The sequence below is a fragment of the Balaenoptera physalus genome (genome assembly GCF_965194825.1).
Source record: "Balaenoptera physalus genome assembly, chromosome: 12".
Lineage (NCBI taxonomy): Eukaryota > Metazoa > Chordata > Mammalia > Artiodactyla > Balaenopteridae > Balaenoptera > Balaenoptera physalus.
This window is the reverse complement of record NC_138897.1, coordinates 23,064,651-23,079,244: the sequence shown is the minus strand read 5'-3', so window position 1 is coordinate 23,079,244 and position 14,594 is coordinate 23,064,651.

The following is a 14,594-nucleotide window of genomic DNA, read 5'->3' as shown; positions in this document are numbered from 1 at the left end:
AGCAGAGGCGCTTAGTGCTGTGCGCGGAACACTGCCATGTGCCAGCCTGGTACTGTGCGGTTGGCACGCTGGCCACGGTGGTTTGGGCCGGAGGCAAAATGTGCCAGGGCCACGTGGGGACGGAAGACAAGTCAGAGACCGGGGTTGTCCTGGTTACCCTCCCAGCCCCCTCATGGTCTTCCCCACACACGTCCCAGGCTGCCAAATGGAGGTAAAACCTGGAAACCCGAAGATGGGAATTGAACTTTCACCCTCTGTCCTCCTGCCCGCATTTTCTAATATGACTCACCTCACCAGGGGCCCGACTCCATCCATCTCTGCTACAAAAAAGAGTCGAGCTCCCTGGCACCTCTCATCTCTTTTCCTGTGAATTTGTCCCTAAATTAGCTCTTGCTTTACCGCTAATATTGCAAAGATCCTTTCTCTCTCTGGCTAGACTGTCAGTTTCTAGAGAAACTATGCTCACTTCAGAGCCACCCTGAGTTAATCTGGTGAAACAGAGTAGAAATGGTGATCTTTTCATACAGCCTGTCTCATTCTGCATCTGCTCGCCCTGAAGGTAACATTTATGGCCAGTAAAGCAAAATGCCACTAGTTATTAGGCATGTCTATAATCTCCAGCACAAGCATCCCAAAAAATGGATGGAAAGATAAGCAGGTCAGGCTTATATTTTACCCATAGTGTGTAATTCAGTGATAACTTTTCCTACCTAAATGAGATGATTGAATACTTTGAGTAATTTAAACCAGATAACACAGATGAACTCACGGGAAATGAAGTATTTAATGCGTCATTGCCTTCATCATTGTCATGCTGTTATTAGTCTCATAATTTCAAGATGGGGGCTGTCAATTAGATTCAGAAGCGACCTTTGAAGTCACCTAGTCCAATGTCCTTAAAAGATAACTCTTCAGCTTAGCAAAAACGGAGGTAAAAATGCTATGTCAGTTTATAAGGCAGAAACATATAAGGAATGTGAAATTGCTGTGAGGCGTTTGCCATGCTGTAGAAGAAGCCCAGGGTCTGGTATAATGGGATCTGTCTGGCCCTGCCCTCTGAGATCTTTAACCTTCCATGACACCATTTAAGGCTGAGGCTGCAAACTGGCTCCTCAAGGGTTGAATCCCACCTGCCGAGGTGTTTGATTTGGCCTGTTTGGAATTTATTAGTTTTTTATATGAGTCAACATTTAAAAATCAGGACAGTTCACCTAAAAAAAATTAGAATTGTTGCTTTACTTTAAAAAGTGGAAGCTTTGGAAACAATGGCCTTGCAATTACACTTGGGAGCAGTTAGCTGGAGATCTGGGCAATCGCCTGTAGATCTGGGTGAGCTCTAGTTTACTGCAGTCCTCACCACTCCCTATTGCCTCCCTGTTCCTAAGGCCGGGTCCCAGCTGCCACTTACCCTTATGCTTATTTCTATTTTCTCCTTCTTTCTTTTCTTCCTTCCTTTCTTTTTTCTTTCTTTCCTTCTTTCCTTCTTCCTTTCTTCCTTCCTCCCTCCCTGCTTCCCTCCTTCCCTTCCTCTTCTCTTCCTTTCAACTCCCTTCTTTTATTCTTTTTCTTCTGGTAAAAAAGGGACAAAAGATAGATTAATATTATTTATCATTCAAAATGCTACCTATACATCTTGTGCTTTCCTTCCATAGCACTTGTACTCATATGACTTGTTTCACGCTTGCCTTTCCCTCTGGACTGTGAATTCCAAGCAGTCAGCAATTACCTGTCTTGCTCACAACTGACTATACCTAGCGCTGTGCCCAACGGTGTCCACATTTAATATATGTTATTGGAATGTTATTAAATTTCTCTTATTCTTGTCTTACGTATGAGTAGCGAGATACCTCCTCAGGCAGAATTGACTAAAACCTCAGCCATAACAAGATAAGTGGGCTGTAAAAATTCAGTGACATAAAACGCGGGTGACATCATTAGGAGGTAGTGAAAATAATATTTTTCAGTTGGTCAGCACCGTCACAAGGAGCTGAACAGGGGAAGAATAATGGTCACGAATCAGTCACTTCCTCACTCTCTCTCCCGACCAGAACATAAGAAGCCAACCCACTCGCATTTGCGAATAAGGTCTGGCACAGTGTGGGAGCCAACCATCATTCGAGATGTCCAAATACCCATTATCATGGCAACGCTTTCTCAGGACCCACATTCAGGGGGGTTTAGTGAGTACTGCAGCTCTTGCTGGTAGATGTGCAATAAAACTCTTGTGTCTTGACTGGCTAACCGAGGTGCTCATACAAGTAGCCCAGCTAAGACAATGCCGCCCTCGGTGTCATTTTTTCGTGTCTCCTTCACTTATTTTTAAGCCTTAGGGGACAGTGCTTCATCCCCAGCCCTGAGCAGAGTGCTGGCCCACAGCACGTGGCAGAAACCCTTGCTACCTGGTTCAGCGTGAGCTCTCCAGAGGATGGCTTCTCTGCCTGGCCCTGGTCACCAGCTCTGAGCCCTGCTGGGTCTGCCTTTGTCTAGGAGTCCCAAAACACCTCAAGCAGGGAGCTCAAGTAGGGAGGAGAGCCGTCAGCCTTCTCTTGGGGTCTGTGTCAGAACTCTGGTATATGGCAGGGAGTCCCACTGCTTCATTAGGGGTTTGGGGGAATGTGGTTCCTCGGAGGCTTATGTTAGCATCTACTACCGTCTGCTATTCCTTGCTTGAAATACACATCTGACCCTTGTACTTGCCTATGTTCTCCTCCCTTTCAGTTTTGCTGGACTCCTGGGAAGGAGACCTGGCTGGAGCATGTGAGTATCATCCCTACACCTGGCTGAGGCTGCTTGCTTACACGTAGACCCTTAGTGTCTACTCGACACCCAGCCCTGTCTCCTTTGTCTGATCGCATGTGACTATTTAACACTAGACCCTCCAATATAGAAAACCAAAGGGAAAGTGACGTCATCTACTTGGGTCTCTGCTTTATTATTTTTTTAATTACTTTTTTCTTTTGCCTATTCTTTTTGCTCTTCTTACACAGCATCTGGGGGGCATTTAAGAAAGTCAGTGCTGAGGCAGAGGTGGCTGAACCCTCGTGGGGGCTGGAGGTGGGCTTGCGGGAAGCCACGGCAATGACTGACAGGGCAAATGCCTGTACTTAAGGAACGGTACTCGGCATTAGTGATTCTGATGATTCGACATACTTTTCTTGCACCCGAAGCAGGGATTGTGCATCCAGAGAGAGCAAATGGACCAATTTTGATAATCCAAGCTACCCAGCAGGCTTCATTTCTTCTACAAGCAGTCGGTAGAAATCCCACTGTGCTAGGCCCTTGGCAGGTTTTTCCTAGGACTCAAAAGTCACCTGGGGGTCATCTCTTATCCTTTCTGATATAGCAGATGCCTTCCACTCTCCTCCCTGGCTCCCCTCTCCCCCAGATCCTGCCTTGTCTAGAACTGCCTGTTTCATTTGTGGGCTTTATCAATTCTCACACTGATGCATTTAGTACCCTATTCTTGTCAAAACCTTTCACAAAACCACTGCCTCAGCTACCTTGAGTCTGTTCCCACTGAGCACATCCCTTTATTAAAGCCCCGTTTCTTTGATGGGATCCCCCCGCCCTGCTTTCTTCATCTGTTTAATTTGTTTTCTGTGCACTTTGAACCCTTCCCTTGGAAGACAGGACATACCACCATCTCTTTCTATTTAAATTGTTATTCAGGACATGTTTGAAATGTGCGTTATTCATGTGTTATTCATGGGCACTACTGGAGATCAGTGTGAAAATCAGCTTTATTGGGAACCCCAGAGACTGCAGCAGAATCCTGGTTACTTATACATTGCATAGTATCATTTCCTGAAAAGCAGGCTTGCTCTGCCTTGTGGGGGGAAAAAGTTTCATGCAACTGCCAAGAACAATCATGCTTTTGAAAGAGATCATGTGGCCGTTGTATTTGCCATTTGATGCATGTATTTCAGCCAGGCTGGTGAAGTCCTCAGCCAGGTTTGACTCATGGTTTTGAAAACTTATTCAGACCCAGACTTTGGCCAGGGCCTTTCAGAAGTCACGGGAGAGTTGTGGCTATCCAAAAAAATCTTCCATCATTTTGCTTAGCAGGACATGGAAAGGCTATTGTAGAGAATGTCCCCGATGTGGGGACACCCATGAATAGCAAAAGGGACAGGCATGGTTGCGAAGGGAAGACAAGTGTAACTTTGGTGCCCTGCTTCCCTTTCTGAGTCTGTCCTCTCTGGTGAAAGCTCCCTTCATGCTCCAAGGTCCTCTTGTACTGGAGAACGCGATCCATGCCATGGGTTGTAGAAGCTGACCATACTGCCTGTCCTAGGAATCCTTGGCTAATGTATCCAGTTGGGATATTTCTGTTGATGGAGATCAAGGGTTGTGACTGTCAGATGGGAAGACATTTGGGGGGTAAGATGGCTTTCCTAGAGTCTCTCCAAATCCTATTGCATATATGATTTAGATCCCTTCTAAGCTTTGAGAAGGCAACCCCTGCTCCAGGTAGAACAGGCTCTGTGCCAAAGTGAACTAGACCCTGTGGTTCCATTTCCTCTGCACTAGTATCCCATGTGCGTCAATAGTCCCCAGGGGTAAATTAGGGTTTTTGGAAAACACTTACTCTGTGAGACTTCCGTATAGGTATATACTAGACAAACTTCTTTACTTATGAGCAGGTTGGATTCTAAAGACTACTGAGGTTGATTTATTCCTAGAGACCAAAGTGACGTCATAAAAGCAGCTGCTTATGCCATTGGTTGGTGATGGGCATAGTTCAACCACCTTTGCCATGTGTTCTGGCTTTATTCTTATGTGGAAAGTTTTAACTGAAGGGCTTTAGTGGGGGGGGGGCGGGAAATGAATGATTCCTTTAAAGATTTAAAGATGAAATATATTTTTGTATGCATTTAGCTCCTCAAGGTAACATCTCAAATTGTCAGAGCCCACTAAAGCTAAAATTTTTGGTTCTTTCATTCATTCATGGAATAAAAAGTTGTGAATGTTTACTCGGTGCCAACACTGTTCTAGGCGCAGGGATAAAGCAAACTGTGTGTAAGTGTTTGTATACTCCTCCCCCACCACACACAAATGCACACACGTGTTAACAGGGCATTAGTCCAACAGTTATGGCTCAGTGGGAGGACGGCTAGGATGCAAGGAAGGTGAGAGTGTTATGGGGCGAGGAGAATAAAAGCACCCAGCTCCGTGCTGGAGGGGCACGGCTGGGGAGACGAGCCAAAGCAACTGATGCTTGAGTTGGATCTTGAAGGATGATGAAGATCTCTGTAGGGAGACGAAAGAGAGTGGTCAAAGCGGATGAAACATTTGTAAAAAGGCACAGAAGCAAGAGGGAACGAGCCTGCTTAGGGAAACTGGGGTGGGTTCTGCGGCTGGGAGGTCTGAAGCGTACAGGGATTCTGGCAGGAGAAAAGGTTAGAGAAGAAAACTGGATGACACCAGGAGGTTCCAGGCATGCCATATTGAGGAGTGGGGACCTTGTCCTTAAAGTGATGGGAAATTGCTGCAGATTTGAAGGAAGATCGTATGGGTTTGTAAGACCACTGTGACAGTAGTGGAGGCTGGATTAGAGGACAGGAGATGAGAATCAGGGGACTGGTTTTGATGCAGTGACAGCCATCCAAGTGGGAAAGGCTCAGCAAAAATGGTGACAAAGGGGGGTGGAAAGGAAGGGATGAACCAGAGGGTCACTGAGGAGGGAAAACTGGGGGATGATTGAGATATTGGGGGGAGACAGAGGATGGTTCTCAGGCTTCACATGTGGTGACTGGATGGTTAGTGGACCATCCCTGAGATGAGGAACTTGAGAAAGGCCTTCCTTTAGGAGAAAGAATATACATTCCTCAGGGAACTATTACAAAACAGAATTGGCTTGTATTAAGAAAAGGAAATTTTTAAAGATATGAACAGTCAGCCCACAACGGTGAGTACAAATTCTAGGCTCAGTGGGGTAGCACATTTTAGACATTGTCTCTCTCCACGGGGCACAAAGACCAGTGATATTTAGGGTGATGACCTTAAAGCTTGTGAGTCATTATCAAAGCTGAAAGATTCAATTATTTTCTTTAAAGCAGGAGAGTGAACTCAGGTATTTGAATTCATTCCGGCTCTGCATGTTGCCCACTTTGAAACTGTTTACAGATTTGGACTGTTCAAGATAAGATGTTTCCAAGGAAAGCAGGAGGAATTGGAGCTTTTTAAGCACTGGAGTTGAGTGGACACCACCATTTGATGATAAAATATCACAAAACAGAAGTTTGGAGTTCTTTCTACTGAGGCCAAAAAAATTGAACTCATTCTTTTTTGATGATATAAAGCGTGTGCCTTCATCAGTTGTAAAAAATGTTTCTGCAATAGAACGTAAACAAGGTCCATTAATCATTATTTCTAGTAAGGTAATACCAGTCTTGAAGTCATCCAAGATTTTAACAGGGAATATTTGTCTTCATCCCCAAGGCCAGACAGTCATCCTTTAAACAGTCTCGAAGGGTCTCTCTTCCTTCAATTCCACTCCCAGATCCCCATCATAGTTTGCCTGGATCACGGTGGGGCTTCCCCGAGGCCTTGCCCCCATCACTCCCTGTCCACTTAGACCCATCTTATATGTACCCCTGTTTGCTCACCTATGCATGAAAGACACCCTAACCTTCCCAGCCCCCAACCTCCCCATTGATTCATACATTTAATGCTCTGGCGTTAGATCAACATCACCACAAGGGCCATCTAAGAGACATCATCGCCCTAACACATTCAAAACCAAACTACTGGTCTTTGTACCCCAAACTTGCTCTTCCTGCAATCTTCCCATCTCAAGGAATGACAATTCCATCCTTCTGGTGGCTTATTTCAGCAAACCTGTTAGCTCTACCTTCAAAACATGTCCAGCTCCTGACTACGTGTCACCACCTCTACCCTACCATTCTGGCAAAAGTCATTATCATTTATCACCTGGATTGTTAATAAAAGCCTCCTACTTGGTCCTGTGCTTCCACGCCTGACTCGACAGAATGTTCACTGCCAAGGAGCCAGGATAATCCTATTAATATCTAAGTGTGACGGAGTCCCTCTTCCGATCCTCTCCTGCAGCTTCCACCACACTCACAGTAAATCTAACGTCCTTGCAGTGGCCTGGTGTCCCTCTTAATCTGGTCTCTGGTCACTTTCCTCATTTCATTTAGTACCAGTCTCCCCTTACTAATTGTGCTCTAGCCACGCTAACTACCTTCTTTCCCTAGATTCCAAATCCCATATTGCCCCAAGCATGAGTTCCTGCCCTGTTCACTCCTGAGTCCTTTTCACTTGCCCAACTCTTCCTTACGTCAAAGTTCACTCCAAGCTCATTTCCTCCATGAACAAGCCCTTGACAACTCCAGTGATCTTCCTTTTTTTTCCAAACCCCGATGTTACTTTTTGACTATTGTGTCCATTGCCTCACTCATGACAAACAGCCTGGCATCCTTATTTGAGTGACGTAGCTGGTTTGATGCTAGCCAATCAATGAGATGATAACTTCCTTGAGGACCGTCTTCTTTTGTTTCTGTCTCCTGAAGATCCTCAGCGTGGCATGCCTGGAAATAACTGTCTTTAGGATTCTGTTAGACAGTTTGCATTACTCTATGAAGCTAGGAAAGAAGGTGCAGGAGAACTGACAGGTGTGTCCCTTAAAATAGTTCTGATGACTACTTAGCAGTGAAGAGGAATGAAGTATTAATGCATGTAATAGCATGGATGGAGTGCAGCGGTTAAGTGAAAGAAGCCACCCCCCCCAAAGGATTCATAATATAGGATTCTATTAATACGATATTCTGGAAAAGGCACAACTACAGGGGTGGAGAATAGACCAGTGGTTGCCAAAGAGTCGAGAGTGAGGAAGGCATTACAACAAAGGGACAGCAGGAAGGAATTTGGGGGGTTGATGTATCTGTTCCGTATTGACTGTGATGGTGGATCCGTAAGCAGTGAATTCTGCTCAAATGTGGAAACTAAATTTAGAAAATACATGAAACACAGACCACTAAAACACATTTAACTGCTTAATAAATGTTTCTATTACTAAGGGGGGACAAAAGACTGCTTTGTAGAAAATGAGGAATATACCAATGGCAAAAATATATTTACCTGTACTAGACACTGACATTCATGAGTTCTTATAATAATCCCATGAGGAAAGCAGTATTATCCCCATGTGATAGATGAAAACGATGAGACCCAGAGAGGTTAAGTGAACAAAGAAAATAGGGCTGGTTAGTGGCTGAGCCAGGATCCCACCCGGGTCTGTCTGACTTGGATGCTGCACTTGACATAAGCACCTGCTTGTCTAGCTGTACAGATGGAGGGCAGCAGCTCACAGGAGCAGCTTTGTCAAGTCTGGCCTCTGCTGAGACCTCTGTCTGGCCCTGGGACCTGGAACCCCAATGCTCCTGACCCATCAGTGACCTCAGTTTGGTCAGTATGGTGAGGAAACTGTCCCTTTGCAAAGTCACTGAGGCAGGGCCAGGCTCTAAGTCCTATCTTGCTCAGCTGTGGTGCCAGCTCAAAAACAAACAACCTCTTAGGGGGCCGTTCTGTCAGGAAGAACAATGCTGCCTTCCTGATTCCCTCATCAAGGAGCTTGTCCGAAACGGCAGCTGCTAGATGGAAATACTTTGAAGATTGAACCCAGGAGTCCAGTGCCAGCCTTTCTGGCAGTCTTGATGAGCAAGGCAAACTCGCACGGCAAATTTAAGTCCCTGTCACAGGCTAGGATAGAAAGTAAAATGCATGACTAATACAACTTTTCCAGGGAGATCTTTAGAAAGTTGCCAGGATTGAGCACACTGGATTCCCCCTGCCTTAGCATTACAGGCACCCACCCCAGGATTTACAAAGTTCATTTACAATGAACTGCAAGGACAAGGGGAAATCCTGAAGGCAATGAAGTCATAAGAAGGAAGAGTGTAAAGTCTCCCCCTTTGCAGGCGATGGTGAAAGGTGTCATTTAGGATCGTACGTGCGTATGTACGGATGTTTATACTGTGCCAGCTAATGGCATCACCCCATCCCTCTCAAGAACCCTCTCCCTCGTGTCACTGCCTTACTCATAACAAGAATCCTCAGAGAGCAGGGCCTGGGGCAACTTCCCCCAGCTCCCCATGTGCTAGGGAAGTGGCATGAGATCTCCATGAGATGGGGGTGGGGACAGGAGCAGATGGTCACATCCAGTCTGCATTCCACCTGGCCTCTCACCTTGGAGGATCCTAGCGCGGTGGTAGATCTCTCCACCAGGTGGCACTCAGTGTTTAGCTTTATTTTTGTTTCTATCCCTGGAAAACGTTGCCCTAATGTGGAGGGGCACATGACTTATGCTTCACAATTCATGTACTGATTTCATGAATTGTCATGTTTTGTTTTCTGTACAATTATAATTTATCCTTTCCCTCTGGGACCTTGGCAAAGGTCACTGTAAGGGGGTAGCTATTATAACCTGAGTGGGAAGGGTCATTTCATCATCATCACACACAGACACACACACCCCACAACTGCTCTAGGGATAAATCCTGCCATGTTTTTTTCCTTTCCAGTTTTCCTTATCTCCTGCCCCTCTGCCCCTCCCTGTTCCTCTCCACGGTCAGAATGGTGTGACCAGCTGGCACACTTTGGTTTACAGAACCCTGCACAAGATTACCTTTTCAGTATTTGTGTCCATTTCTTGGTGGTTAAGGCTTGGATACAAAGCCTCCAATAAATGCTCACCCCTGAGTCTTAAAGATCAAAGGCCAGAGAGAAAAAGATGATGGTAGACTTGCCTTTGAGAAAGGACATTAGAATTGTATGTCTGAATGATGTGACTGGATTTCATCCGGCCATTCTCTCTGGAGAAGCAGTCTCTAGGACTGCACTGACTAAGTTTCTTGGAAGCCTCTATTAATATTATTGGGCAAGATTCAGTTATTAGAGTTTAGGACAAAAGATGTAAGATATTGTCCCTGTCCTCAAAGAATCCAGTCTACCTAGGGAGATAAGAAATGTAGCCATTTCAATAGTATTATTGGAGTAAGATAATCTCTGCTAAGAGCTTCATGTCAACAAATTTGCTGTAGGAATTCATAAAGCCCATCCCTGAGTCCTGGGAGGTTGGGGAAGTTTCAGGGAAGGATCAGCCTAGGTGGGCCTTGATAGGATTAAGGTGATAGAGGAGGTGGGAGAGGGCATCACCTGGGAAACAGGAAGAATCTTGCAGAGATGCTCAGATGTAGACCTGTAAAGCCACAGAGAGCTAGATCTCAATTAGTCAGCGCCTTCAAAGATAAGTGGTTCCTTTAAAAATTCTATTTTATGAAAAGACCAAAACACAGTAAATTCCCAATGCCTTACCACATGGAATGATGGCGTCCCCAAACTAGCAAAATTATTCATCTTTAAAGCAGCATTTATTCCTAGTCTTATTAAGTATTGAGGGTGACATCATTCATTCAACACATATTTGTGGAGTATTTTTATTGTGTGGGATGTTTTGTGGGAAACCAAGATATAACAGGCAGGATTGTTTTCTCTGGAGACTTCCTGCTAGGAGGTAAGACAAGAAATGTGCATATAATAACTATAATGTCAGAAAGACAAAGTCTCAAAGGTAAGTATAGAAAAATGTTAGAGGAGTTAAGAATAAAATCAAAATGATTTTCAGCTGTGGGCTCAGTGGTGGGGGAAGTTCATGTAAAGATGAGAGAAGGGGAAGGGTAATTTTCATGAAGGAAATGACATACACAAAAGAAAGAGGTTGGAAAGAAAGAACTAAATGGAGACACACATAGAGGGTAGGGCCCTGCACCAGTCAGCCTTGCATGGCAGGTTAAAGAATATGAACTCAACAGGAAGTTACTGTATATTTTTGAGCAGATGGATAAATTGATCTTTAAAAAGGCCTGTGTTTCAAAAGATTAGCACCTGACACCAACATATAAGATGAACTAGCCAGGGGAGAGGAGCGAAATGAAGGGCTTCTCAGCTATGGAAGGAATATGACTTCATAAATTGGCGTTTACTCTTATTGTTCTGGAAATTATCAGTATGACAAAAACCAAATTAAAGAAACAAAACCCTGGAGATTATTTTTGGTAAAATTTGGAGGCATGTATAATTTACAGATCCCAAAATATGTGTTAAGGGTCACCAAAGTAGCTGAGAACAGAGAGAAATGATGCATGAAATGAAGAGACAAGGCATGGGGAAGAGTGAGATAACAGCTATGTCAGAAAGCGCCAGCACTTCAGGGGGACGGATACATCCTGAGCGTAGAAATTATATCCTTTGTTTACAGCAGTGGCTGTGGGAACTGGGTAAATCAGAGATGTGAGCAGAGGCTCTCACAAAAAGGATTTGGTAGAGAGAATCAGAGGATGGGAGCTTCATAAAGAACTGAACCGGGAATTCCCTGGTGGTCCAGTGCTTAGGACTCTGTGCTTCCACCGCAGGGGAACTGGGATTCCGCATGCCACATGGCACGGCCAAAAAAAAAACAAAAACAAAAAGGACTGAACCAACAGCCATATTTGCAGGATGTGTCGTCTCTGTGGTGTCATAGATTGCATTGTGAATACCCACTAGCCCTCCCCATTATCATAAGGGCATTCCTCCCTCCAATAAAGGTACTTCCTACAAATAGCTGGCCCAGGGATTCAGTGATGACTAAGGAAAAGATGAGCAAGTACTAGATCAATACAAAGGTACTGTAAGAATAAAAAAAAAAAAGAGCATCAAAACTTACTAACAAATGACAAACATTTACCAGAAAAATGTTTCCACAGAGTAGAAGAAAATTGTGACCAAATATTTTACTACAACTGAAAAAAGGAAAAAGAAGCCACACAAAGCAATCACCTCTACAAACAAAAATTCAATAGAAGTGTGAGAACTTGGGAGAGAGATGACCAGATAGTAAGAGAAGACAAAACATGAGGGATCAGATCCCAGGAGAGAAGTAGGAAACAGACAAACAGCCGTCACAGCAATGAAGACAACATTGTAAGAAGCATGATGAAGAACATGCCCCATGGAGAACGTGATAACGGACGCAGAGGAAGAAAGGAGAAAAATCACAAAAATGAATGCAACTTGAAAAAATAGATGCAGGTTTAGGCACAGCATTATAAATAGAGAGGAATGGCAAAAGGGATTCAACATTTGCATAATTGGAGTCTCTGAGATGAAAGTAAAAAAATGGAAAAATTATTTAAAGCACATAATTTAATAAAATTTTATTTAAATAAAAGAAGACAAACACCTAAGTCAAAAGTTTACAGCATGCAATAAGAAACATTGACCTAGAATGGTCAATATTGAGACAGGGTCAAGTACATTTGTTAGATGTAAAGATTTCAAAACATTCTCTGAGCATCCAGGCAAAAAGATCAAAGAAATAAAAGGGAATAAAATTTAGGCAGGTCTCAAATTCGACTATAGCAAAATGCCATGTCAAAGTATAATGATGCAACACTTAAAAAAACCTCCAAGGAAGAAAGTATAAGTAAAGAATTTTCTATACAGCCAAACTGTCTTTGAAGTATAAAGGTTGTGTACAAAATTATAAATATGCAAAAACTAAGGGAGCATAATAATTATGAGCCCTTTTTGAAGAAACTTCTATAAGATAAACTTACCTTAGTTAAGAGATAACTAGGAAAATTACAACAAAAGGCAGGACACATTGAATATATTTCACTCTAGAATTAACACTAGTACACACTTGTAGACTAGCACAATGAATCATAACGTGAGTCTCATGTTCTGGCAACATAGAAGTGTTACAACTAACAAATATTTAGAGGAAGTTTGAAAGAAGGTGGGCAGTGGAATAGTTTTGCTGATTGTCTTACTAAATAATAGTCAACAGTTATTATTAAAGCTGCCTATTAGAAAATTGGCATAATTAAGTGTACAAAGGTAAGAAAGATAAGATTATTAGCTAAAATTACATGGTCAGGGAAAAGGAAATGTGCTAATTTTATCATTTCTCAGAATAAGGAATTAACATGTACTGTAAAGAAACAAAGGACTACAGGGATTATATACAATTATAAATAAAATTTTTATATATCAGAATAAATAAGACCAAAAATCCAAGCAAAGAAAATATATCACATAGTTAAAGAGACAGAGACAGAGACAGAGAGAGAACACAAAATAAAATGGCAGATCTAAAGTAAAATATAGTTCTCATATTAATGTAAATGGGCTCAAATCACTTACCAAAAGAATTTTAGACTGGATCAGAAAAAAACAAACTGTATGGTGTATAGGAAACATACAAAAACAAAGTAATTCAGTAAAGTTGAAAATAAGAGGTGAGCAGAGGTATAGTAAAGAAATGCAAAAAACCCCAAAAAGCAACCCTTCCGCCCCATAACAAAAAACAAACCATCCAAAACCAAAAAAAGAAAGGAAATAGGGATTCCCTGGTGTCAGTCTTTATTCCTGTCCTGCCCCTAGGTTCTTCAGAACCATTTTTTTTTCTTAGATTCCATATATGTGTGTTAGCATACAGTATTTGTTTTTCTCTTTCTGACTTACTCCACTCTGTATGACAGTGGTTAAGAATCTGCCTGCCAATGCAGGGAACATGGGTTTGATCCCTGGCCCAGGAAGATACCACATGCTGCGGAGCAACTAAGCCCGTGCACCACAACTACTGAGCTTGCGCTCTAGAGCCTGCGAGCCACAGCTACTGAAGCCTGCGCACCTAGAGCCGGTGCTCTGCAATAAGAGAAGCCATGACAATGAGAAGCCCGTGCACTGCAATGAACAGTAGCCCCCGCTCGCTGCAACTAGAGAAAGCCTAGTTTTGCTTTGTTGCTTTGTGCATAGCAACAAAGACCCAACACAGCCAAAAATAAAAACAATAAATAAATAAATTTAATTTTTAAAAAAAGGAAGTAAACAGCAACAGTCATGATCTTAATATTAGAAACTAGAATTCAGGCAAAAACAAAGAAATAAATAAGATAAAGCCAGATTTATCCTGTAGTGTTCAACTCATAAGTTTTTTTTTTTTTTAGTATCTTTATTGGAGTATAATTGTTTTACAGTGGTGTGTTAGTTTCTGCATTATAACAAAGTGAATCAGCTATACATATACATATATCCCCATATCTCCTCCCTCTTGTGTCTCTCTCCCATCCTACCTTTCCCTCCCCTCTAGGTGGTCACAAAGCACCGAGTTGATCTCCCTGTTCTATGTGGCTGCTTCCCACTAGCTATTTTACATTTGGTAGTGTGTATATATGTCCATGCCACTCTCTCACTTCGTCCCAGCTTACCATTCCCCCTCCCTGTGTCCTCAAGTCCATTATCTATGTCTGAGTCTTTGTTCCTGTCCTGCTCCTAGGTTCTTCAGAACCAATTTTTTTTTCTTAGATTCCATATATATGTGTTAGCATACAGTGTTTGTTTTTCTCTTTCTGACTTACTTCACTCTGTATGACAGACTCTAGGTCCATCCACCTCACTACAAATAACTCAGTTTTGTTTCTTTTTTTTTTTTTTTTTTAATAAATTTATTTATTTATTTATTTATTTTTGGCTGTGTTGGGTCTTCGTTTCTGTGCAAGAGCTTTCTCCAGTTGCAGCGAGCAGGG